The sequence below is a fragment of the Dipodomys spectabilis genome, unplaced genomic scaffold (genome assembly GCF_019054845.1).
Source record: "Dipodomys spectabilis isolate Male_0828 unplaced genomic scaffold, ASM1905484v1 ptg000569l, whole genome shotgun sequence".
In the NCBI taxonomy this organism is placed as follows: domain Eukaryota; kingdom Metazoa; phylum Chordata; class Mammalia; order Rodentia; family Heteromyidae; genus Dipodomys; species Dipodomys spectabilis.
In genome coordinates this window covers 1778897-1805744 of record NW_024871246.1, presented here as the reverse complement: position 1 = coordinate 1805744, position 26848 = coordinate 1778897, and the positions used below count along the sequence as shown (strand labels likewise).

Sequence of the window (26848 nt, the reverse complement as noted above, 5' to 3'; positions counted from 1 at the left end):
CTGGAATGAATGAAGTGGTTTTGCAGCTCACTTCCCTGTTGAGTGTGTACATTCGGCCTCCTAATCCTGCAGGCCTAGTTCTCTGCACCTGGCCTGGCTTTTGAAACTGTTTGCTGTGCTTCAAATACAGTGTTACTCTCGAGTTCTTCCTGCTAACAGAGCTAGGGCTTGGATCCTGAGAATTTCATTTGAACCCCAATTGGGTCAATAATATTTCTTTCCTTCTTCTGTAGCTCAAGAACTCCAAGAACATTTAGAGTGCAAGTAACTTCTCATCACCAATCGAAACACAGGAATTTCTTGAGCATCTGACCTTTCAGAACAGGAAGCCAGAATGTCCTAGACTTCCCTGCCTTGGCTGGTTTCCCCCTGTGATAGAGACCTCAGCCTCCTGAGTTAGGGTGATGGGTGTAAGCTATTGGTTCTCTGCTAGGGTCAGAACTGTAATGATCTTGACAATACAAGTCAACTGCTTATCACAAAGGGCTTGGGGAGCATATTAAGCCTTTCAACAATGTGCCTTTCAGAACCTTGTAGGACACAAGTTTATAATGCTAGAATCTGAGAGGCTGGGATTATGGATTGCTACACTTGAACCTTGAGGGCTGACTCCAATTCTGGTGTACATCAGCATTCATTTTCCAAACCATATTCTCATAAATAGCAAATAGGTAAATTACTTTGATTATCCCTCACTCTTTTTCCAGTGTGTGTCTCAAACTGAAGTCTGGGTGCTGTCCGTGAGCCCTTCAGCTCAAGGCAAACTCTCTACCACTTGACCCACAGTGCCACATGGGGTTTTTTGATGGTTCATTGGAGGTAAGAGTCTAACAGGCTTTCCTTCCCTAGGCTGTCTTCAAACTGTGATCTTAAGATCTCAGCCTCCTGAGAAAGTAGGTTTCCAGAGCCACTGGAATCTGGCGTATTGTTTTGCCAGACCTGGGGCTTCAAATTAGGGCCTGGGTACTGTCTTTGAGCTTCTTTTTCTCAATGCTAGCAATCTACCACTTGAACCACACCACAGCTTCTGGCTTTTTCTGAGTATGTGGCACTGAGGATTCAAACCCTGGCATTCAAGCATGCTGAGCAAGCTCTCTACCACTAAGCTACATTCCCAGCCCCAACCTTACAATTTTATCCCTCAACTTGCCTGTCCACAAGAAAAGGCTTCTGAGTATAAATCATCTAAACAAATCCCTATAGGAAGCTGTCCAAGATAAATAAGAAAACTCATACTAGGGACATACTCTAACCATGTGATTACTTGACAAATGCCTCCATTTAATTATGTATCATGTTTCAACACTTAATAAAGTATTAATGAAAATGAGTCAATGTACTGAATTATTGTGTATAATTTTATAATATATGTACACAACATAATAAATATTATGTGTATAATAATACTAAATAAATAAACAATTAAATGAATAAAAAAATTAAATACAAAATCAATAATAATCATACTATGAAATAAACATACATATGTACTTATATATCTTATATTACACATGTATACAAATATTTTTTTCAATTGCAGGGCCTTAACTCAGGCCCTGGGAACAGTAGCTTGAAAATCTTTCCCTCAAGGACAAGGAGATTAGCCTTCACCCAAGGTGCAAAAGAGTTACTTAGACAGTGAGCTCAAATCCCAGCAATGGCAGAAATACTGGCCCCAGTTCCAAGACAGTGACTTAATATTTGTAACAGAAACAGTTACGTTTATTCAGTTCCAAACTGAACACTGAAAAAAATCAGTGTAGAATTTTGTACAGCTATTCAGACATCCATCCCTTACCCCCAAAGTGCTTCTTGAGCACTACATCATTTTTTGTACGTTTTTCATTTAAAAATGTTGTACAGAGGGGTCACAGTTACATGAGCAAAGTAATGAGTACATTTCCTATTGAGCATTGTTGCCTCCTCATTTGTTTTTCCCCTACCATCCCTTCCCTCCCATCTTCACAACTAACTTCCCTGCTGAGGTCAGTGACTTAATTATTTATTTTTGGCTTGGCATGGGGTTTGAACTCAAGTAATGGCAACTCTGAGCTTTCCATCACATTGCTACGGATTCATCAAGACTCTGAGTTCAAATCCCAGGCTAGGAAAGAAAACTGGAAGAAATTCCAAACCAAGGAGCTTTATTATTTCAATTTAGTTAGTTAGTTGGTTAATTAATGAATTAATTAGTTAATTAATTTTGCCAACTACGGGGCTTGAACTCAGGTCATGACAACTCTGACTCAGCTTCACTCGCCCTAGGATGGGGTGCAGCCTCGGGACCCAAAGCTGATCCTGGGACCCTCGGCCCAGAGGGTTTGCAGGAAGAAAAAAAAAGCACAAAAAGTGGGGAGCTGTAGAGGGCTCAGGGTTTTACAAGTTTTTCCTTGCATGGTGACCATCCTGGGTCTGAATGACATGGTTTCAAAGTGGACCTGCCCTGCCATTGCTGATGGCTGGCAGGCTATCAGGGAAGCCATAAGCCAACATGTCAACATAGGCTCTGGGTTCAAATCCTAATCCTTACACACTAATGGCAGGAGATCACAAGAGATTCATTCATATGCATAAGAATACAGATTGAAAGAGTAGTTCATGCATTTGTCTAGTCTAAAATTGGATGCAATAATCCTAGGATGTTGATTGACCTTAATTAATAGTTTATTAAGCATGAAAAGAATAATATTTTTTCAATGGAGATATAATAAATACCTAAAAGTTGGTAGGAACGTAGTAGATGTTATTCTGTCATAGATAGACAGCTCTGGAACTCTTCAACAATATATATTTATTTGTATAAAACCTTCTGCCTATCCATGTATTGCTGTTTTGGCTAAACTTGGGGCTTGATCTCAGTGCATGGGAACCACCTGATAGCTTCATAGGCTAGAGGCTTCTGTGCTCACACTCATCCAATCATGAATTGGGCCTGCTAGGCCCTGAGTTCAGATCCCAGCACTGCCAAAAATTTAATCTTTGAGTAAGAAGCTGAGTGTGATATATGTTTTCCTTTTCTGGGAATGTCCAGGGTGTCAGGCATGATGGAGAACACATCTACAAATCTAGATGGTATGTGATATGATGTAAACAATGTAATAAATGGTATAGGTGTCATGAAAGTCAATGAAATAAATCGTAAATAAATGAATAAAAAAGAAATAAAATGAATGACCACACTAAACGTGATATGGACTGAACATCTGTATGGAAGTATAAATCCTACCACACCAAACACGGTATCTACTGACCATCTGTATGGAAGTATGAATCCTATCTTTAAAATGTATATACGGAGTATGTTTTCCATGCCTGAGGCTTGAATTCAGCCCACCCCCATGAGAAAGCAATGGCGGGAAATCCTGAGATACAGGAAAAGTCATGGAATGCGATTGATATAATCGAATAAGTAGTTAATGCATGATGTGACTAGGAAATGATAGGCAAGACTCATGGGGTATCACTTATTTGTAAAGCAGTGTTGATTAAGCATGACAATAATCATCACAGTCATGAAATGAAGGCATCTGGAAAGATACAAAAATCAGTAGACACATGGTAGCTTGGATTCCATCACAGGTTATCATCTCTCCTACTCTATACAATTGTGTACTTATTTGCATACTACCTTCAACTTATGAATGGATGACTGCTGTGTGCCCTCCCCCCACACCCTCACCTGGGGGTCCATCTCAGGTCCTGGGAACGGCCTTACTCCTTAGTGGCTCACAGACTGGTGTGCTCATATGGACCCATTCGTCAATTGGGTCTGCTGGTCCCCGAGTTGAGATCCCAGCAGTGCCAAAAGATTCATCCTGATGTCAGAAGCCAATTGTTGCACCTGTGTTCCTTTCCTGTGCAAGTCCTGGGTCTCAGCTAGGATGGAGAATGCATGGGCCACCCTGTGGCCACGGAAATAGGTTGTTTTCATGTGAGCCCAGTTATACTTGTCATCATATACTGAAGAAAATACACAATACATCCATGAATAGCATACAAAATAGAATAACTACACTAAATGCACAATGCAGTCCACACATAGATTTGAGTATACATCCCATGTTTAAATGATGCATTCAGGACAATTGTGGCCCCCCCCTGGTGCTCGATCTCTGTTCCTGGGAACCGACCAGCTCCTTAGTGGCTCACAGTCTGGTGTGATCACGTGGACCCATTGGGCAGTTGGGCCTCCTAGGCCCAAAGTTCAAATCCCAGCACTGTCAAAATTCACCCTGATGTGAGAAGCCAGTCATTGCACCAGTTTTCCTGTGCTGTGCAAGTCCTGGGTCTCAGCTAGGATGGAGAATGTATACAGAACTCTATACTCATGGGAATAGTTTGTCATCCAGGTCACCACAGTTATATCTGTTATCCTATACTCAATAAAATACACAATACATCAATGAATAAGACACAAAATAAAAGAATGACTACACCGAATGCAAGATGCTGCCCATCCATGTATGGAAATATAGATCCTCTGTTTAAATGATGAATTTATGACTATATTGGCCCCAACCAGGGCTTCATCTCAGGTCCTAGGAATGGCCTACCTCCTTAGTGCCTCACAGGCTGGTGTGTTCACCATGACCCATTCACCAATTGAGTCTGCTAGGCCTTGAGTTCAAATCCCAACACTGCCAAAAGATTTACCTTGATTTGAGAAGCCAATCGATCCACCTGTTTTCCTGTCCAATGAAAGTACTGGGTCTCAATGAGGATGGAGAATTCTATATAGATAACTCTATAACCATTCGAATGGGTTGTTATCCATGTCAGCATAGTTACATCTATCACCATACTCAATAAAATACACAATACATCCATGAATAAGACACAAAATAAAAAGAATAACTACACTGAATGCAAGATGCATACCACACTTGTAGGTAAAGAGAGATCCTATGTTTTAAAAAGGCGGGCTTGTTATTTTGTCCAGTGCTGGGGCTTCAAATCAGGCCCTGGACCAGGCCTGACATTGTAGTATTCAAGGATGGTGAGATTTCCCTTCCCCCAAAGTGCAACAGAGCTACCCAGACGTCAGTTCAAATCCCAACACTGACAAAAGATTCATTCTGTTGTCAGAAGCCAGTCGTTGAACATGTTTTCCTCTCCTGTGAAAGTCCTGAGCTTCCACTAGGATGTAGAATGCATAGGCAACCCTATAACTATGGGAACAGGTTGTCATCCATGTCCGCATAGTTATACCTGTCACCATACTCAGTAAAATACAAAATAACTCCATGAATTCGACACAAATTAAGAAGTGCACCAAATGCAAGATGCTGTCCACACATGTAAGTAAATATAGACCCTATGTTTAAATTATGAATTCATGACTATCTGGACCTCCCTGGGACTTGACGTCAGGTCCTGGGAATGGCGTATCTGCTTCGTTGCTCACAAGCTGGTGTCCTTACCTTGACCCTTTCCCCAGTTGGGCCTGATAGGCTCTGAGTTCAAATCCCAACACTGCCAAAAGATGAATCCTGATGTGAGAAGCCCATCGATTCACCTATTTTCCTGTCCTGTGAGAGTCCTGAGTCTCAGCTTGGATGGAGAATGCATAGGAAACCCTATAGCCAGGGCAATAGGTTGTCTTCCATGTAAGCACTGTTATATTTGTTACCTTACTCAGTAAAATACACAATACTTACATAAGACAGAAAATAAGGAGAAAAAGTACTCCAAAGGCAAGATGCTGTCCAAACATATATGTAAATATTGATCATATGTTTTAATTATTAATTTATGACTATCGTGACCCACACTGGGGATCAATGTCAGATCCTGGGAATGGCCTAACTCCTTTGTTGCTCACAGGCTGGTGTGGTCACTTTGAACTATTCACCAATTGTTCCTGCTAGGCCCTGAGTTCAGATCCCAGCACTACCAGCAATTGGATCATGAAGTAAGAAACCAAGTGTGAAACATTTTTCCTTTTCTTTGAGAGTCCTGGGTGTTAGGCATGATGGAGAACACGTCTACAAATTTAGATTCCATGTGATAGGATGTCATCAATATAAATAAAGGGAATGGGTGTCATCATAGTAAAATCAATGGTAAATAAATGAATAAAACAAAAAGTACAATGAACAACCACACCAAACGTGTATGGACTGAACATCCATAGGTAAGTACAAATCCTGCATTTTCAATGTATATAACTATTATGTTTTCCAAGGCTGGGGCTTGAATTTTGGCTTAGAGTACAGGCCTGACTTTCTTATCTTCAAGTTCGGTGAGCTTGCCCTTCTAACACAGTGCTGCAGATTTAGCCAGAACTTGAGTTCAAATCCAAAGCCTGGCAGAATAAACGGGGTGAACTGCAAGCCAGGGAGCTAAATTCTTTTAATTATTTTTTGCTCAGTAGGGGGTTTGAACTCAGGTTGTGGTAACTCTGCCTCAGCTTCGACACCCTATGCTGGGGTGCAGCCACTGGACATACAGTAGATCCTGAGATCCTAGACCCCAAAGCCTTGTGTGGCAAAAATGTATGAAAAAAATGCAGTGAGATGGCCTTTTTATGTTTTCTTCCTTTGCACGGTGACACTCCTGGGTCTGAATGACACTGTTGCAAAGGGTACTTCACCTTGCATTGCTGAAGGTTGTCAGACTATTGAGGAAGTCATAGGTCCACGTGGCAATGTAGGCCTTGATTTCAAATCCTAGTCCTGACACCAATCAATGTCAGGAGATACTAAGAGACTCGTTCCCATCCATGGAAATAACAAGGTAATATTATCAATGTCACAGTTGAATGAGTTGATGGTGAATGATGCTCCTATAAAATTAGACAGCATCATTTCAGAAGACTGATTTTATTTAATATTTATGAAGCATTAAGATAATACTATTACTTACAGAATGTAATAATTTCAGGATATTGATTGATTTACTTAATAGTTTGTTAAGAATGAAAACAATAACAATAATTATATGGAGGCATTATAAATACCCAAGAATTGGTAGGAATGTATTCTATATAAACGAATAATGTATAGACATCTCTGGCTCTCTATAAAGATATATATTTATTAGTGTACTACCATCTGCATGTCAACCACTGGGGCTCGATCTCAGGTACTCAGAACTGCCTGTCAGCTCAATTTGCCACAGGATGCCAGGCTGACACTCACCCATTCATGAATTGGGCCTTGTAGGCTGTGAGTTCAGATGCCAGCACTCCCAAAAAATGAATCATGTAGTAAGAAGTTGATGCTGACACGTTTTCCTTTTCTGTGAAAGTCCTGGGTGTCAGGAAGGACGTGCAATACATATGCAAACCTATATCCTATGTAATCAATGTAATCACTGTTCTATGAGTCATAATAGTCAATAAAATGAGAAGTCAATACATGAATAAAACAAAAAATAAAATACATAACTACACTGAATGCAATATAGAATCAACATATGTATATAAATATAAATCATATATTTAAAATGTACACAAATAGGATGTTTTCTAGTGGTGGGCATCGATTTCAGGCCTAAGGAACAGACTTTGAATTTCTTGAATTCAAGGAGGCAAGCTTCCCCTTTCTACACAGTGCAACAGCAGGGATACCTAGGCCATCAGTTCAAATTCCAGTCCTGGCAGAAAAAAAAATAGCATCTCCATGCTATGTGATGCCCAATTCGTAGGTATTTCATTTGGCCTCCATTTAATGAATGTGATTGTTTAAATGCTTCATAAAGTATTAATATCGACCAGAGTCCTATAATGTAATTGTGTATAGTTTTATCCTCAAATCATTCAAGTACTGCCCATTTAATCATGATATACATCACATTCCTTTGGTAGTCATATGAATAGGAATGAGTTTCATAGGATCTCCTGCCATTTGTTGGTGGTTGGACCAGGATTCAAACTGTGGGCTCCAGCTCCTACCACTTCAACCTGAGGATAGGGAACTCACAGGTCTGTCCAAGAACATCAGCAAAACCAATGATTAGCCAGGCATCAGTGGCTCTCAGCAGTCCTCCTTAAAACTTACAAGGTTGTGAAAGGAGGATCATGGTCAAAGTCACCCTACACAGGAAAGCCCTTGAGACTCCTGTCGAACTAGTGCCAACAAAGCCAGAAGTAAAGCCATGTGGCTCCAGTGGTAGAGAGCTAACTTTGATCAAAAGCAACTCACAGATTGTGCCCAGATCCTGAGTTCAAGGTCTGGGAACAAACAGACATAGACAATAATCTGTGCAGCCATCCGGCTAAAGCAGGTCACCCTCTTGTCCCCAACTGGCATGGACAGAGTTACCTGGGAAATGGACTGCGTCATTTTGACTCCGCCCATTCTGCCTGCATCACACGATTCCAGCCACACCCCCATTGTTTCATGGTTCTTTCTGACCAATAGGATACAAGAATGGTGGCCACGCCCACATTCCATGCCGACCAGTAGCACCATGATTCCCTCTGTTTGTTGACACCACTACCAGCAGTTGAGGAAGGTAGAGGTGGCTGAATGGTGAGCAAGATACTCGAGGCCTAGGAGGAAAGGCCTTCCTCAGGCCCATCATGTGCCTGCCTGAGCCATGGCCCCCTCCCCCCCCTTCCCCATGGAGCAGCATTTCTAACCTGGTGCTGTGGGCTCAGACCCATGGTTTCCTCAGGCAATGGTGCAATGGTGTGCCACGAGCCAGCTTGCGGCCCTGACCTGGTCCTGGCTCCCCTGTCCTCTGCTCAGGGCCTGAGTGTTTGTCATGCCTCTGCCAATCCTGCTTGCCCCACCTGTAGCAGCTGCCAACAGCTTCTGCCAGCAACAAATGTGAGTGGCTGCCACAAATCCCTGCACCCTGCACCATATATCCCCTCCTCTCTGACCCAGACCCGCGCCTCCCCTGTGCCCCACAGTCTGGCCCACGCCCTGCCACAAATGTGCCCCAGGGGTGGGGGTGGGTGTTGACCCGAGGATCTCACCCCCATCTCTAGCGGCTAGTGTCCCAGGAAATGGGGAGATATATGGCTGGGTGAAGAGTGGGTGCCACAGATCCCCTGGCCTGGAGTAGTGGGAGCCACAGTGCCGCAAATCTGCACCCTTCCTCTCCCTGGTGAAAACCCAGTGGCTTTAGTCAGAGGTGGGGAGGAGCATGTCTACACCTGCCTTCTGGGGTCTTTTTCTTTTTTTCTGGAGATGGGAGGTGTTGGATGCAGAAGATAGACACCCTTGCTGTGTGAGCCCTTGTGTTCTGTGTTCGGTCAACCTTTCTTCTGAAGACAGAGAGACAGAGAGACACATAGAGAGAGACATAGACAGAGAGACAGAGAGAGAGAGATAATCTTTTTCCTTGTACAGCCTGACTGTGCTCAGGTGAGTGATCAGTTGGCAAATTGCAGGTGCTGCATGGATGAGTCTTCTGTCACCGGTCTGGATGTGTGTGTGTGTGTGTGTGTGTGTGTGTTTGTGTGTGTGTGTGTGTGTAGAATTGGGTTGTAACAAGGAGGCAGAATGCTTTGGTAACTTCTACCTGCTATCTTTGAGGCATGTGTGGGCTTCACAGCTGAGGTCTGGGGGCCTGGAAAGGTGAGAGGCTTGAAGGGGACACAGCACTGTTAAATTACAAGAACAAGGGATCTGTGTGCAATGGAGCTGGGTACTCCCTTGAGCCTGATTGGTGGCAGTGGGAGATTTGGAGGACCTGGGAGTGTGGCCTGCAGGGGATGGCTTCCCAGGGTGACAGAGAGCATGACCAACACTTAGTAAGGATACGAGTTCTGCTAGTATGGAGCGCAACAGCATAGGTCAGACTCTGGGTCTTCTCATCATGACGTCTGATGGGCGAGACCAACCCTATCTTAAATCTTGAGCTGTGATCTTCAGATCTCAGCCTCCTGAGTACCTAGGATTATAGGCATGAGCCTCTGGCACTGGGACTCTGGTTCTTTTTGGTATATTAGGGTTAGACCTAAAGACCTTAGGCTTGCCAGTCAGGACTTCTACCATGCGAGTCAAGCATTTCTGTCTTGGGCATTTCTGAGATGGAGAATTAATATATATTCATGCTGGGCTGGATCATGATCCTCCTATCTGGGACAGGCATGAGCCACCAGGCCCAGTCTTCTGTAGTTGGGATGGTAGACATGTAGCACCACGCTCAGTCATTAGTTTAGATGGATTGTCCCAAACTCAGTCCATGGCAGCCGATTCTTGACCAGAGGTGAAGCTCTGGGTTGGGCCTCAACCATTGGACTTCAATCTCCTCATGGTACAGTTGAGGAAACAAGGGATTAATACAGAGGGATCTCTGGAGCAGGGACAGGCACAGAGGGAGGGGACATCTGATCCTGTTCTTGGCAATTCTGTGACCATATGATAGGAAGATTCCCAGAAAGATCTCAGATGGTGTGTGTTATTAATGGTGAAACAGGTATAGGATTATGAAACAAAACATGGCTCTCTTTCTTTATTACCCTATCCCCATGAGTAACGGGATCCTTCATTTTGTTCACTTTTGAAGCTGGGGAAGCTGAGGCACAGAGAAGCCAGGTGACCTACTAATGACTCCTAGCTGACAGGAAGCTCGGCCTGACCTCTCTGCCATGCTCCTTAGGACAATGGGTGCTATTCAGTCCACTTCTTGTGGTGGGAAGTCCACTTCTTTTCAATCATGGGGCTTGAACTTTGGGCCTGGGGCAGCTCCCCGAGCTCCTCAGCTCAAAGCTAGCATGCTACCACTTGCGTCACAGCACCACTTCCAGTTTTCTGGTGGTTTTTGGAGATAAGAGTTTCACAGGTGTTCCTGCCGGGCTGGCTATAAACCACGATCTTCATATCTCAGCCTCCATTGTACTTAGGATTATAGGCCTGAGCCACCGGCACCTGGCTTAAGTGTAATTCTGACCTTCTTTCTTTCTCTTTCTCTCTCAGGAACTGATTCAATGGGTGCTGGAGGAGGTGGCCCAGCATCGCCATATGGTTGGAACCAAGGTGGCCCTCTCATTCTGGAGGTAGACTGTGGGTCAGGCTCTGTCTTGCTCACTCTGTTGTACCAGCTCCATGAGGTAATTCCCTCTGTGCCCTGGCTACACTGTGACAGTAATCCATTGTCCAACTAGCCTTACTGGACTCAGTACTGTGTTCAATGCTCTTTTCTAGCAAAAATTTCTGGTTAAAATTATGATACATAGTTACAGAATGAAAATGTAATGCCATCTTAAGAAAGTCATTTAGGGTTCTGGGAATGTGGCTTCATGGTATGGTGATTGCCTAGCATGCATGAAACCCTGGGTTCAATTCCTCAGTACCACATAAATTGAAAAGGAAACACTGGAAGTGGTCCTGTGCCTCAAATGGTGGATGGTTAGCCTTGAGGGAAAAAAAAAAAAGCTCAGGAATAATTCCCAAGCGCTGAGTTTTAGCTCCAGGACTGCCAAAACAACAACAGCAACAACAACAACAACAGTCTAAGTGAGATTTGGAAACTCTTTTGGCAAGTCATCGCACCAAAAGGGCAGAGGCTAATTAATAGTTGTGACAGAAGAGAAGGAATAACTCCAGATGGAAAGAAAAAATGATAGTAACTAAGGTATAGCAGAAACCATTCTAGGAAACCATTTTTGGATATTGAAGAACTAGTTATCAACTAGGCTTATTCCTCATTGCCTTTAGCATTCAAAATCTCCTAGGCTAGTTCTTAATCTCTGTGTGATAAATGTATCTCCTTCTATGCTGTTCTTTCATAACTGATCTCCTTTGCTTTCTAAAAATCTGTCTTTCTATATTTCTCTGTGAACATTTTCTGATACTAAATACACCTACAAAGATGAAAGAGGATGCTAATGTAAGAGTCCCATAGCTCATGGGTCATTAATGTAACAAAATGGGAAAGGAGGACATATTTATTGCTAACTCAATCATTCTGACAAGCTTCAATGTCACATCATTTGGTTCAGATTTCCGTTCTTTGTCTACATAGTGACATTAAGTGCACATAAATGCAAATATGAGCCGGGTGTTGGTGGCTCATGCCGGTAATTCTAGCTACTCAGGAGGTTGAGACCAGAGGATTGTGGTTCAAAACCAGCGGTCAGGAAAGTCCATGAAACACTTACCTTCAATTAACTCCAGAAACTCGGAAGTGGTGCTGTAGCTAAAGTGGTAGAGTGCTCAATTTGTGCTGAAGAGCTGAGAGACAATGCCCAGGATCAATATTCAATAATCACAACCAACAAAAAATTACAAATATGGCTTTAAGTTTCCCTCAAAGGAATGATGAAGTCAATAGTAATCTTCCCAAATGATTTAGTAGTGCACCTACTTTTGCTGAGTTATTTGTTATGGCTTCTTTGCTAAACATATTTTCTTCTTTAAAAATTTTCAAATAGTAACTTTATAATAAACTTCATCTAATATTTCTTGGTTCAAAAGAGAAGTACATACAGTTGATGTCACTTAGCTTTCTTACTGTCTTAGTTCAAAGCCAACCCAGGCAAGAGAGTCTGTCAACCCTTATCTGTAATTAAACACCAAAAAAGCCAGAAGTGGAGGTTTGGCTCAAGCAGCGGAGTACTAGCTTTGGGCCAGGTGGGAAAGAAAGACAACTGTTCAGGGACAGGGTCCAGTCTCTAAGTTCAAGCCCCAGAACCAGCACAAACTAAATAAACAAGGAAACAAAACAAACCCTGGGTATTTCTTTGGGACTCTCCTTAAAATAGTGGTGGTCCGAAAATAGGCTGCTTTTGCTGATCATACTCACTGGATCCTGCTTTTTTGGAATCATTATTGCTATGGAAAACTCAGGACTTGACTAAAGGAATTGATAACTGATTCCTGCAACAAGAGAATCATCTCAGGAGTGAAACATCCATCCATAAGACACTTTAAAACCTCCATATCTTTGCTTCTTTGCAGTAGAACATTTTTAAAATAAAGTGACTTCCTTTTGTTCTATACTGGCCTTCAAATGACATATTGTTTCCTTTCGTAATACTCTCAACCAGAAGTTCACAGACAAGTTTTATATGAGTAAAAGACACACTCACAAAAGTCAGGGACAGAGTTTCCTTCCAGCCTAGGATCCTTTTCTTATACAGTAAAAAGGAAAGCAATAGTTAACTTGAACTTTGTCATTTCTCCATGTTCAGTTCCTCTCCTAGGATCAGTTTCCACATCCAGTAACAGTTACTTCCACTTACTTCCAGTAACAATCTATAGTGCTGCTCCAGAAAAAAATGAATGTTTTCTGGCTTCATTGAAATAGCACAAGGATATTTTGGCCATGAGGTAACACGTGTTTCAGAGACAACTTAGTAAAGAGAAATGAAATTTAAATTGCTTACAAATACATTATCCATGAGAACATTTTGTTCAAACTTCCTATGTGCTCTGTAAATTAAGGTGAATTTAAAATGGGAAGAAGGTTCTCAGATCATTTTTGTGAGTCTATGTGCTGTACATTAATTTCCCAAGTGTACATGAGTTAAGAGTAAGAGTAACAATAGCAATTATAGGAGAAAAAGAAGTTCTGTGTTTATGTATAAGTGTTCAATAAAATATAGAAGACTCAACAAATAAGAAAACATTGAAAAAAATAAAGCCAAATCCAATATGTAGATTTATGGGAGTGATATAGAGAAAGCATTACTCCTAATTGGAACATGAAGCATGAGGCCACTGCCTTTCTAAATCATGCTTGCTAATCAAGTAAATGTGCAAAAAGGAGAATGGAAGAATGATTCTGTTTCCAATGCAAGTCAGATATAGGAGAGTAGACGTAACTGGAAAAAAAGAATCCATCTTGAGAGAACAGGAATTATACTAGCAATGAACCTGGTGGCTAAGATCACATTTCTTTTTCTTTCCTTTTCTTATATTCTTTTTGTTGTTGTTGTTGTTGTTGTTGTTTGTGGCACTTGAAATATAGGACAGGTTGCTGTCCCTCTGAAACACAGCTCAAGGCTAGGGCTCTTCCACTTGAGCCACAGTGCCACTTCCAATTTTCTAGTAATTATTGGAGAAAAGAGTCTCCAGGACTTTCCTACCCGTGCTGGCTTTAAACCCCAATCCTCAGATTTCACAACAACTTGGTTTATGATCACATTTCTAACAGTGTACACTCAGGATATGTAATGTATATGTTCATCTATCTTTATATGAATTCTTGAGTCAAAAATCTGGGCTACAGGTTACACTTTACACTCACAAAAGTGTTTGAAGTTTAAAAGTTGATACTCCTGGAAAAATAAAACCTAAAAATGTAAAGGAGTCTGGGAAGTTCAATTTGCATCCAGCTTGGACAGTATAGGCTTTGAGACACTACCTATAATTAATCAGCCAAAAGCTGGAATACCAGTCAAGAGCAACATTGCTGAATAACAGCTTTAGGTTTTTGCATACATACATACGAACATACACATACACACAGAGGCACTTATAGGTGCACACAAAAAGATACAAATGAAACAACTCTCAGAATATGTAGAAAAGTTAGAAAACAATAGAAAATAAGTCCTGTGTAAGATTAGAATCAAATGATAATTTTAAATATTAGAAAGCCTTCAAGTGAACTTTCCCCCAGAAGTTGAGAATATTACATAGGTAGGGACCAGAGATAGTAAGAGAGTCAAGTAATCATTAATATTATAGGATCCATGGTAGAATGAATCAGGGAACCCGGCAGGTGCATCTGAAAAATGTTCATATCCTGTGTCAAATGTTAAAACATCTTTGAAAATAGTACATAAACAGTCTGAGCATTCAGTCTAGTGGATAAGATCATAGGAGAAGTTCAGAATTGCTAGTCTGTTTCTAGATTAAATAAACAAACTATGGCAGGGCAAAGTGCTACAAGCTTGGAATTCTAGCACTCAAACAGGAGATTAGAGAGTGGAATTACATAATGATACCTTCCCTGGACCAGGTAGAATAATTTTGTCTCAGTAGAACAAATCAAACAACAAAAAAGGAATACACAGTTGGAAGTTTGGGCTAATTTTGTCATTATGTTTTGAGAAGTCAAGTTTCCTATTGAATGCAACTCATATATATCCTCACTTGTGTTTTAAATGCTCTCTTCATTACAGAACATTCCTAGATGAAAAATAGCTCATGATTCCCATCCAAAAATTTGCAAAAGTAATTAAGCCTCATTCTGTTGGATTCCAAATTAATGTTGAAGGATTACAAAAGCTTAAACCTGGAGAAATAGCAAAGTTCGTCTAATGTAGGACTTTGTAGACCTTGTTAAATTAGAATTTAGATTTAAAATATATTTTTTGGTTTTGTTTGTAATTTCATATTCTATAGTATACTACAAAATTCTTTTTAAGTAGAGGGATTAATTGAAAAATTCACAAATGATTCTGGCATTCTATTTGTCTAGATATTCTTTCAAGAGAGTTATAATTAGAACATAGTTAATAGATATTTCCCACAGTTCATGTATACTATGTTAATGTGAATAATCTAGACAGAGTTGCCAAAAAATGGATGACATTAATTTATACATTTAGAAAAACCAATTTTTTAAGGGTTTGGTTTAATATGGTATGAAGAGAGTAATTGTGTGACATCTTCTTTCTTCTCCCTATATGTAACACAGGAAGTCATTTCCTTATTTACGTGCCTCTGTATACATGGAGAAAAATGCTAGGTTTGGGGTTTGTTTTCAATTTTGTTTTTGTTTTATTGGTTCATCCTAGAGCTTGAACTCTTGGCCTGGACAGTGTCTCTGAGCCTGTTGATGCTCAAGTCTCATGCCCTACCACTTCAACCTCAGTGCCACTTGAGTCTTGCTTTTGTGGAGAATTTTTTTGGAGATAAGATTCTAAGAAACCTTCCTGCCTGGGTGGGCTTTGAACCATAATTTTTTTATCTTAGCATCCTGAATATCTATGATAGTTAAAAAAGTATAAATATAAATAATATTCTGATCTCAAGAATACTAGTGGAGGAAAAATGATGCAGCTCAATGTATTGTGGTGTTCTTTTCAGAACAAGGAGGGCGTCACATTAGCAGAGGTGTAGTATTTTTTCAAAATAGAGATAAGGTATTCATGATGTGAATTAAGGAATTTTAAGGTGCCCCTTAAAAGTTGGAAACTGTTGGGCTAGGATGACTTTATGGCATAAATCTTGGGATTGATGGTCATAGAAATAATAGCTTACTCTGATAAACAATAGCTTACTCTTGAAGAATTAATTATTACACATGCTTCATAGTTTTATCCTCTACCAGAATGTGGCTATTTTTCTGTTGACTTCTCAGTCTGTAACACCCCATTGGAAACAACATCTATTGCAAAATTATATAACATGCGAACAGGTACTGTTTGGAATCTCCCAGAAATGATGAGAATTTAAAAATGAGTAGTTATTAGTCATAGGAATTTTGAAGAACGCATATATTCTGTCCTCTTAACAACTTACTTACTTTTAAAAGTTATGGGTTTCCATAGCATTAAACGGTTTTCTGTTTTAGAATGAGAAAATACTAAAGTTATTCTTTTTTGAAAAATTTGGCAAGTATATTGTGAAAATATTGTCTAGTTGGATAACAGTCAAGTTGATGACCCTCTGATAAATAAGGGGTAATTAATTCAAATTAGATGCCAAATAGTATTGATTTTTAAAATATTATTACATAAAGAATATTATTTTCTGTGCCAATACAGTGAAATTATATTTTACGCAGCTTATTTTTCAATTTTATTATCAAAGTGATGTACAGTGGGGTTACAGTAATTGTAAGGTATTAAATCATAACTTTTCAAATTTGTTAACCTTCTCTCATTTTCTCACAGTTTTCCTTCACCCCTTCATCCCTCACAAGTTGTAATGTACATTTCCAATATATTGTCTTGTGAGTATTGCTATTGCATTGGTTTGCCTTTTGTCCTTTGTCTCACCATTATGCTTTTCCTCTTCCCTTCGTTAATTAAAGTAAATGTGTATACAATACAAAATGATATACCAGAAGGATAAACCATAGGAGGAAAACCCAAAGAAAACAGAAATCACATAGTTCATCAAAAACAACAACCACAAATGAAAAAATCTGGTTACATATCTTGGTATTAATTTTGCTTAGCATCAGCTAATATGGTTATATATATGCATAACAAAGCCACTGGAATATAATAGCTGCATGGATACTATATCATGAAAATAGCATGTTAACTTTTTGATGGTAATAGTGGAATTAAGATTGGTGAATTCGCGGTTCTGATAAAGGATTTTCAAGAGTTTTAAAGTTATGACAGGTAAATTTTAATTGTTCAAAATTTTAACAACTTAGCCTATTACGAAAATTTAAATTGCCTGGAAGAATAGTTTCCATGCAAAGAAATCCAAGGAGACTTAGTAGAGAGGGAGCAATGTGGATGAAGATGTCTCTTTTTCACACTAAACAAACTTGTAAATCCTGTAGGGTCCCTTGGAATTTTCCTTACCCAGGAAATATTTTTTCACTGTTTGAAACAAGGTTGTATTGGAATTTAAATTCAAAGTACTTAAAAAAATAAGGCATCAAAATTTGTGAATTTACCTTTAATTACCAAAGAGTAATTCTCTGAAAAAGATAATTTGAGTCAAAATATTTAGGGAGAAAGTGCCCTTCACAATGAAAGAAGGTGTTGGGATTACACATTTTTGTTTGTAACACTTTCCACAATGTCTTTGGATGTGAAGCAGTGAAACACAGAAAAAAATCTGATTGGATATTTCAAACCAATAATTTCACATTTCTATGTGGCTCACAAAAGTGATATCCTTATTAATATGAGATAGTGAAGACTTCTGTTATTACATATGCCAAAAAGTTCAGAAGAGAATTGAGCAAATGGAAAAGTTAATAAAAAAAAATTTCATAGAAGACTTAGCTAAGCATATTGTATTCAGCAGTGAAGGAATGCCAAAACTTTTTGATTTAAATTGTGTTAGTATTTTTACTCCCTAAAGTGAGTTTACAGAGCCTATTTGGCTCACTACAATGCAGAACTGATTGAATGAAGACATGAAAATGAATTCAACGTCCAAATGAGGCAACTTAAAGAGTTTTAAAAGAGAAATAATGAAGATTTAACAGTGGTGGAGCCCATCTAGTCCTTCAGCTTCACTAGACATGAAGCCAAGAAGCTGTGATTAATTGGAACTCCGGCAAGAGCTAAGAGGAGGACATAGAAGTAGGACATAGAAGCATTGTCCTTTTGTAACAGACACTGTCTTCCAAGGTATGGGTCATTTAACTCTATTCTCCTCCATACATCTTGGTGAACAAATGCAAGACCAAGAGAAAATAATCTATTGAAATAATTTTGCCTAGAATAACTTCACTTTTCCTGATATAGTATCTAAGGAGAACCTTAAAAGGGAAGATAAAAGTGCAGTATTTTTTGTTTCCTATCAGCATCTTGTTAGGAAAATATATTTTTGAGCTTAGACAATTCTGATTGAACCAACAAGTGATGGAGTACTTATTTTTGTGGTCACTTTATACACAAGACGTCTTTTAAGGTAAAAGAAAAAAAATAGCCGAATATTTGTGATCACAGCTTCTAGGGCTGTATTCTGAAGACAAAGTTTTACATTAGATTTCTCCTCATTAACATAAATGTTGTTTCATGGCAAACAAATGCAAGAAGGATATTTAATGGACTCATTAAATATCAATGGCCAATTAAACAGCATGAAAGAAGAAAATGGCAAATAATATTTAATGATTTACTTTGCCAGAAGAAAGAAGGAAAAATATAATTCAAAATCAATTGACTTAAAAGTATGAAGAAAGAGTAGTGAAGAGATATTAGAGAAAATATAGAGTATTGTTTTCTCTCCAGTGGAGTAATGGGTTCATGATCTTGTTTCTTCCACTCTAACCTCACAAGCTACCAAGTGTGTCTCAGGACTGGATTATCCAGTTCAGACAGAAAACTCGTAGAAGAAAGATACTATTTGCAGCAGATGGAGTTGATTTATAACCTTAGACAATCTATCTAATTCTGTTCAAAATTCTCCCCTATCCCAAACTTCTCTCTTTGAACAGTTTTGTTTGCTTTTCCCAAGACTGCCCTTCATTAATTGATTAAAATTTTGAGAGCTCATATCAATACTCTCTGGAGATTGCTGTTTGGTTGTGATTTTTCTGTTTTTTGTTTCTTGTGTTTTTTAACTGAATTTTAAAAGGTTATGCAATTGTTTTACAATTAAATATATCCATCTAATTGTCCAATGCTCCTAGATCGGAGTCACTCCTTCCATCATTCTCAACCAACCCTTTCTTCAAGATTTATTTCCAATTTACCACTTCCTTTATCATATGTGTACATTGAATATTCTAGCTGTACTTGCCCCTTGTTCATTTTTCATTCATTCTATGTCTTTACTATAATTCCTCTCTGGTTTCAACTTCCTGATAGTCATTGTGTTAAACTGTCTATTAATACTTTGAATGGTTTATATGCATTCCATGGACTTTCAATCCTGCATATTCTTGAACTGATGTCAGCTTATATTTCCATAATTGATTCATCTGCAGCAACAATTTGCTGGAGAATGGAGAGGTGAATCACCTAAACAAGATTTTATTCTCATCCATTTGGAAGATTAATCTTTAGTCAAAAAGAAAGTTACAAAAATGGCTTAGAATGTATTCCTAACTACGAATTTTTATAAATGGCTTTGTACAATGGTGTGATTCTTTTATTTTACATTGAATAATATTTTCTACTGCCTATAAGTTTTGGAAAAAGAAGAAAATTAAAATTTATTCCAAAAGAGGAATATGATAAAAATAGAAGACAGATATTATGTTTGTCATATCTCTGATGAATACCCATATTCAAGACTTAAAGTCATATTTCTTACTATGTTAGATAGAGGGAAAACATAAAATAACATATGATAAGGCAACTATTTGTGACTTTTTAAAGTGTACCTTATTAAATGATGAAATTTATTAGCTCACGTTTGGGTTTGAAATTTAGGAGGCTAACCTATTTAACACATTTCTGGAAGGCCCTTACTGAAAAACACAAATTGTGGGTTGTACTATTTCTACACTTTAATGAATGGTTGAACGTGTTTGGCATTAGTGCTGCGTAAATAATTCAACTCTATTGTAACTTGCTCCCTACACTTAAAAATCTTGTAATGTCACTAAGTATCATCAACTTGTAAAATGTCATTTTGACGAATGTGATTTTAAAAAGTTTATTTGAAAAGGAATACACTTTCAGAAGATTAAATGTAGATTATCATTGGTTTGAGAGTGACATTTTTATACCACAGAACCATGTTGTACTGAAGTCCCAGTGTTTTGAAGCACTCCTTAGTGCTTCAAATATTTTTCTGAATTACATTTGACCTCTAAGTCAAGTTTTCCGGGCTTTGGTAGACCAATTATGGATCTATCCTTCAAGGAACTATTTTTTGGCCCACTTATGTTGAAATAAAATCTTTCATTAATCATAGGGGAGGGGTATTAAAAATAATCTTATGACACTTTGTGAACTTGTTCACTCATATGGGCTGGTCATCTATAAGTTGAATGTTTTAATTACAGTACTTTCTCTCAAATTTTGTTATTTCATTCTTCATTTTAAGTTGCCTTGCATTCCACAATTGCTTACTGCTAATACCTGCATCTCAAGGAATTGGGGCCCTGAAATATAGGAAATGAGAAATTGAGGTTGGTCTTCAATTACTATGTGCTGACATGTTGCATGGGCCTTGGTGAGAAGTCTTGCCCCTGTTATCTGATGATGCAGGTAACTGGGACCTGGGATCCTAGGACCCATGGGGACTGCAGAAGGATAATTTTTTTTAGACATCTTAGCAAAATTTGGGTATAATCAATAGGAATGCTTCCGAAATATGGAGAAAAACAGTTTGGGACAAGACAGTTAAAACAATAAAAAGAGCAGCAGAGTAAAATGCATTATAGATTAGAGGAAAACATTGTTTTTCACCATGTGGATTCAGAAGACCAAGAACAGTTAGAATGTATCACAAGTTTATACTAAAGACATTGCATTGATACTTTTTATATCTAATATATATTTTAAACCTAATTATTTATATTCCAATTCTATTTATTGGAATAAATAAATATCAATTTATTTGTCAAATTATCAACTAATTCTAGTAAGTTTTACTGTGTGAAATATAAAATCAGCACATATAAATATAAAATATATAATTATATATAATATAATTAAAAGGCACAGGTTTGCATTGTTCTGTTGTAGTTACTGTATCAAAGGCAACTCTGTTTTAAAGTATTATTCCATTATCTCTACCTTAGTGTTTGATAGAGTTAGACCTAAAGATTTACCATTTGTAGATTTACAGCATGGAGGCAAGAGGAAACACTGTGATTAAAACAGTATCAATTTAATGCCTAATAACTAGGAGAAACATATGGACTTCTCCCTCAACTATGAAAATATTTGGTGATAAAAAGGCAGTAGTGTAAGTTCCTGCCTGGTTGGATGATAGACAGGCCAGAACATTAAGTAATCATGCATATGAACAATTTTTTCACCTTCTTGGCTTTCGCTACTTTTGAAATGGAAGGTATAATAAACAATTATATTTTGATAAAATACATTCTAGTCTGAACAGTTCTGTTTGAACTGTTCATCTCTCTATGATCCCTTGTAACCAAGATTAGTTTTGTTCTAGTAAGACAATCTATGCTATCAGGGTAAGATATTCTGGTTGGTCTGTTCCCACATGGAAGAAGGGTAAAGGCTCAGGTAGACATTTGTGCCAGTAACACCTCATTTGGGAAAATATCAGCTGAAGAAGTTTAGAAGTAGCTCTTAAGCAATGCTTACTTTGAATCCATTAGGTCCACATAGCTAACACAGTTGGATAAATAAGTACTTGAAAAAGCCATCACCTTTGGACCTATCTATAAATAATTGAGAGTGTGATCAAATTCCAAATAAAAAGACTTAAGATAGTCATTGACAAAAAAATTTGCAAATGTGAGCAATTGATTGATCAATATAATTTTTTCTACTATTCACAGAATTTTAGGGAAATAAGATCGATAGCATTGTTAGGAACAATACGGTTTCCTTGTTACAAGTAGGCACCCATAGATATAGGCTTGTATAAAGATTGCATCATTAACTACTTAAATTTAGAGGATACTACATGCTTCAGCAGCACTAATACTCAAATTACAATGCAGAGATTAACATGGCACTTGCACAAGGATAACATGAAAATTTGAGAAGTATTCCATATGTTTCATTCTTCAGATGCAAGAAATGAAAAACAGTTATTAAAACAAAATTACAACTGTAACAATACACGTAATTCATATAATTAAATTCAGTTTGACATCAGTGTATTAAATATTCACCTCAGAAAGGCGTTTACATAGCATAAACTTTACAAAACTTTTCAAATTAGATAACATTGTCATTTTATCCCAAAGAAAAATAATATTAAGACCTAGAAAAAAAGGAATCAAACTGTTTCTATATGGAATACAATCAGAAAGAATACATTAATGAACCTCAATATTATAAAATAATGTAGAATTCAAAGTATATCTAGGAGAAAATAAAATAAATTATGAACATTATGCAAACATAGAATATAGAATATTTTAAAATATACTTTTTCAGACAAGCACCAGAAATATTTTAGTTTCTGTACTACTCATTTCAACAGGTAAGTTAAAATTGTTTCTGATTAAAAAATCACAAACTCTGAAGAAATCATTATACATGTATACAAAAACTATTGAATACATTTTGACATCCAATGCAGGCAATTCACTTGGAAGAATTCTGCGGAATCCATGAATTTTTACAGTAAAATATTGGTGTTGCTGGGCACATGTGGCTTATGCCTATAATGCTAGCTACACAAGAGGCTGAGATCTGAGGATCATGGTTCCAAGGCAGCCTGGGAAGGAAAGTCTGTGGTACTCTTATCTCCAATAAGCCACTAGAAAACTGGAAGTGGAGCTGAGACTCAAGTAGTAGAGCGCTCACCTTGAGCTGAAGAGCACAGAAATAGCTCCCAGGCCCAGAGTTCAAGCCCCATGACAGATCAAAATAGAATATATTGCTCTTATTTGGATTGTGAAAATATTTTGTAGGGACACAGAAGATCGACTTGCATTTTTGAAATTTAAGAAACTTAACCCGACCATTAGGACATAGGTGAACAATTTGTACAGCCTTCCACAACTTCATAGAGGTAGTGATACATACTTATCCTTTTGGCAATATCAAATGCAATTTTTTCTATGTTGTTCTCCAGGCCTGGTTTTATATAATGGTTCAACAGAAGGAAATCAAGCATATATTTGCTAGCTCAATTCTCAGCAGCAAGATGTAAGGGGGACAAGAGGCCTTTAGTTGGGCATTGGTATCTGCATCATGATGAAGTAATAAAGAAGTCACTCTGGTATTATTCCACGTATATGCACTGTGCAGGGGTGTCCATTCATCTACAGTTATTGCATGTGCCGCTTGAGACACCAACTCACTGACAATGTCTAATTGTCCACTGTACGCTTCTCGATGAAGATGGGGATACTCATCGTCATCCCTACTATTCACATGAGTGGCCTTTTGGGAAAGAAGTCTCCGCACTGTAGTAAGTCGAATATTTTTGGCAGCCCAATGAAAAAATTTGCTTGGATCCTTCTTCATTTTTTTTCTTGCAATTGTTATCATTCCTTATTTTTTCATCTTGTTCTTCATATTCCTAAGAATTGCCTAACCAGAAACTTTGAGTGCCAGTGGGAATGAGGTGTCCATGTATTTTCCTAATAGTTCACATTGGTTGAACTGGTCAGAAATATCCAGTGAATTTTCCGCAACTGTTTATTCACCATGATTTATTTTCTCTTTTTCCAATTTTACTATTCGAAATTATTCTCACTGGAGAGTAGGGAATTGATGGAGAGCAGAGGAAAGATGTTCCTCCGTATTCAAATGTACACACTGAAAATGAGGACCAGTGATGTCTTCATGTGCAGCTTATTCTAGGAATGAGAAATTAGGAAATAACGCCTTCTATATAAATGATTTGGGAAATGGCAGAGCAAAAACTGAAATGATGCAACCAAAAATATGAAAGCAAAATAAATTAGGATAATTATGGAGCAATCATATTATCTATGAGAACCAAGAAAGGGAGAGAGAGACAGATGATGTGCAATGACCTAGCTAGCCACAAAATCCATGCCTCTGATCAATTTATAGAGCAAACAAAATTTTATTTTATAAAAAAGATGGGAATAGAATTTATGTATTTACTTGAAATTAGTAAATACATTTATAGTAGCATACATAATGAGACATAACTTTGACCAAATTACAGACAATAAACTAATTCCTTGATAATTCTAGCAACAGATCTGACTGAAACCAGGTGAATCACACTTTTCCTGTATAATGAAGAAATAGTAAGGTAGTAAAGCAGCTAGAGAAGGCAGGGAGATTGTATCTGTGACAAAACTTTGTGGAAATTGGTATTGAGGATTTCTTACTGGTGATCCACTTGCACTGGAAGCATGATTCTGAAATATTGATTTCTGATTCTGAATTATTGATTTGATCATTATATTCTCCAAGAAGAAAAATGAGAATTGATAGTTAAGGACTACTAATACATTTTGACCTTCTCACTAAGCACTTTCAATTATTGAAATCACATGAAGACAATAGACAGGCCTACTTTTTAAATGAAAGCAAGTGTCTTTAAAAAAAAAAAAAACAAGGAATATATGTAGTCATGCAAAGGACTTCTATTTTACCAATGCCTCATACATTTTTCTAATGTTGGATAACAATAAATAATGGATCTATTAGAAAGCTCTTAAGGCTCATATGTTCAATAGTGAGTTCTCTTACACTATAATATGATATTTTTTGTGTATGGTCTTAAGAATAATTTACATTACTAACTTGAATTTCTGACAGGACAGTATCATCACTGTACATCTTGCTTCTATACTCTCAGTTTTAAATTACTATTTAAGTATGTGCATTTGATAACTACAGAGGAAAAATTAGAAGCCACACTGATGTCTTCTGTCTTTAGTAGTAGTTAATCAGAAAGATGAAATCTGAGGATTGTGGTTTGAAAGCAGGCCAAGAAAAAAAAAGTCCATTAGATTCTGATTTGAAAGTAACCAGAAAAAGCTAGAAATGGAGCTATGGTACAAGCAGTAAAATGCTAGCCTTGAGAAAACTGAAACAAAAAATAAATTCTGGGACAAAGCCAGGCCCTGAGTTCAAGCCCTAGTATTAGCACCAAACGAATTAATAAGGTAATCAATTAATTAAAAATAAATTAAGTGGTCACATTTGGAGAGGCAGGTAAAATGTAACATGGGTGGTGATGGTTCATGTATTATTTTGTAATAAGGCATATTATCATTTGTCCTAATCACTAATATTTTATTTGAACTTTTTTGTACAATAAACCCTGAATTTAGCATGCATGTACATGTGTGTGTACATTTGCGAACATGTGAATACATGTATATGTGTGCGTGTGCTGTTGCAATGTTGCTTGCCAATCTGGACAGAGTGAGGCTGAAAAGAGCTAACTGTCTTGCAATGTTTTATTTATCAGTGTTCTGTCATGTCATTTCAGTGGAACCACCCTTCTGTACATATTATTTGTCTACTAAAAAAGTCATCATAATCAAAGCATTTACAGCATTAAGTTAGATAAAGAGACCGCTTTCAGCTCTTATTTTATGTGAGGTAAGAAGATACAGACATAATTAGGTAGTAAGTTATTGCTGTAAGATGATTGTCAGTACAAAATTCATATTTGACCTCTTAAATTGGTTATACTTTTAATATACACTCATGGAGTGATTTGGACTGACGTGACCAAACAGGTGTTACTCTCTGGTTATTCCTGTGAAACACAAGTTGGATAAACTCTTTCCGGTTTTCTGTAGAAAATCACTTTCTTTGCAAGACCATATCTATTCGCACTAAGAGTTAATCAAACCCATATTACGTTTGAATATCCCATCTTATTGACAAAATAAGTATTGTCGATATGCTTGTTAGATATTCCTTCCAAAAACGAACAAACAAAAAGGATGTGTCATGTCCAGATTGTGTATGCATTTGAAGGTGTTTTGTACATGCACAGGGATCTTTACCAATGGCTCTTTTGTGGGAGTAACTATGGCAACTTTAACAAATAAGGCTTTTTGAATATCTTTTCCAATATACATAACATCCCAGAGGAAGTCTTGCAATTTCTGAAAGTCCTTTAAATATTTTAGTATTATTTCAGTTCATTGACTATAGAGCTAAAATTTCTGAAATAAATATTGTTAAGATCTGAAAATGTAAGTGGGCATATAGGCTTTTTCATGCATCATTTTATGAAAACCCAGTTTTTATGAAAGTAAATGGAATAGAATAAAAGAATGTAAGTGAATTGGGTAAGCTAATTATTAGTATAACTTTGTTTTCTGTTAACAGTCCATTGAATGTACATGATGCAGTTAAATTATTTCCTTTGTGTCTCTGTACTTCAGTTAGTTTTAGAATCTTTATAGTTATGAGTGAATGTTTAGTATAAATAAACGTCTTTTTAAATGATTAGAATTAACCTTGTGTTATGTGTCCTACTCCCAAGAAAATGAGTTATTTTTAAGTGTTAAGAGTTTATCATTTTCATTATCATTATCATAGGGAATCATTATCATTATCATAGGGAATTAAAAAATGCAGTAGTATTGATGTCTTTTTAAACCAATTGTATTCACAAGTTGGAGAATCTTTAATTCATACTTAGGTCTTGGTGCTTATGATTTTTAACCTCTCATTCCTAACATTAATATGTCAGACTGCATTTTTGTGTATACGAAAGGTAAAATATTTATCTGGGGTGAAAAG

The 26848-nt window shown here is 37.6% G+C and overlaps 1 pseudogene; it reads left to right on the top strand.

Annotated features, from left to right (window-relative positions):
• The first annotated feature begins 22106 nt into the window (after positions 1-22106).
• On the top strand, positions 22107-22203 carry LOC122100203 (annotated as a pseudogene).
• The last annotated feature ends 4645 nt before the right edge of the window (positions 22204-26848 follow it).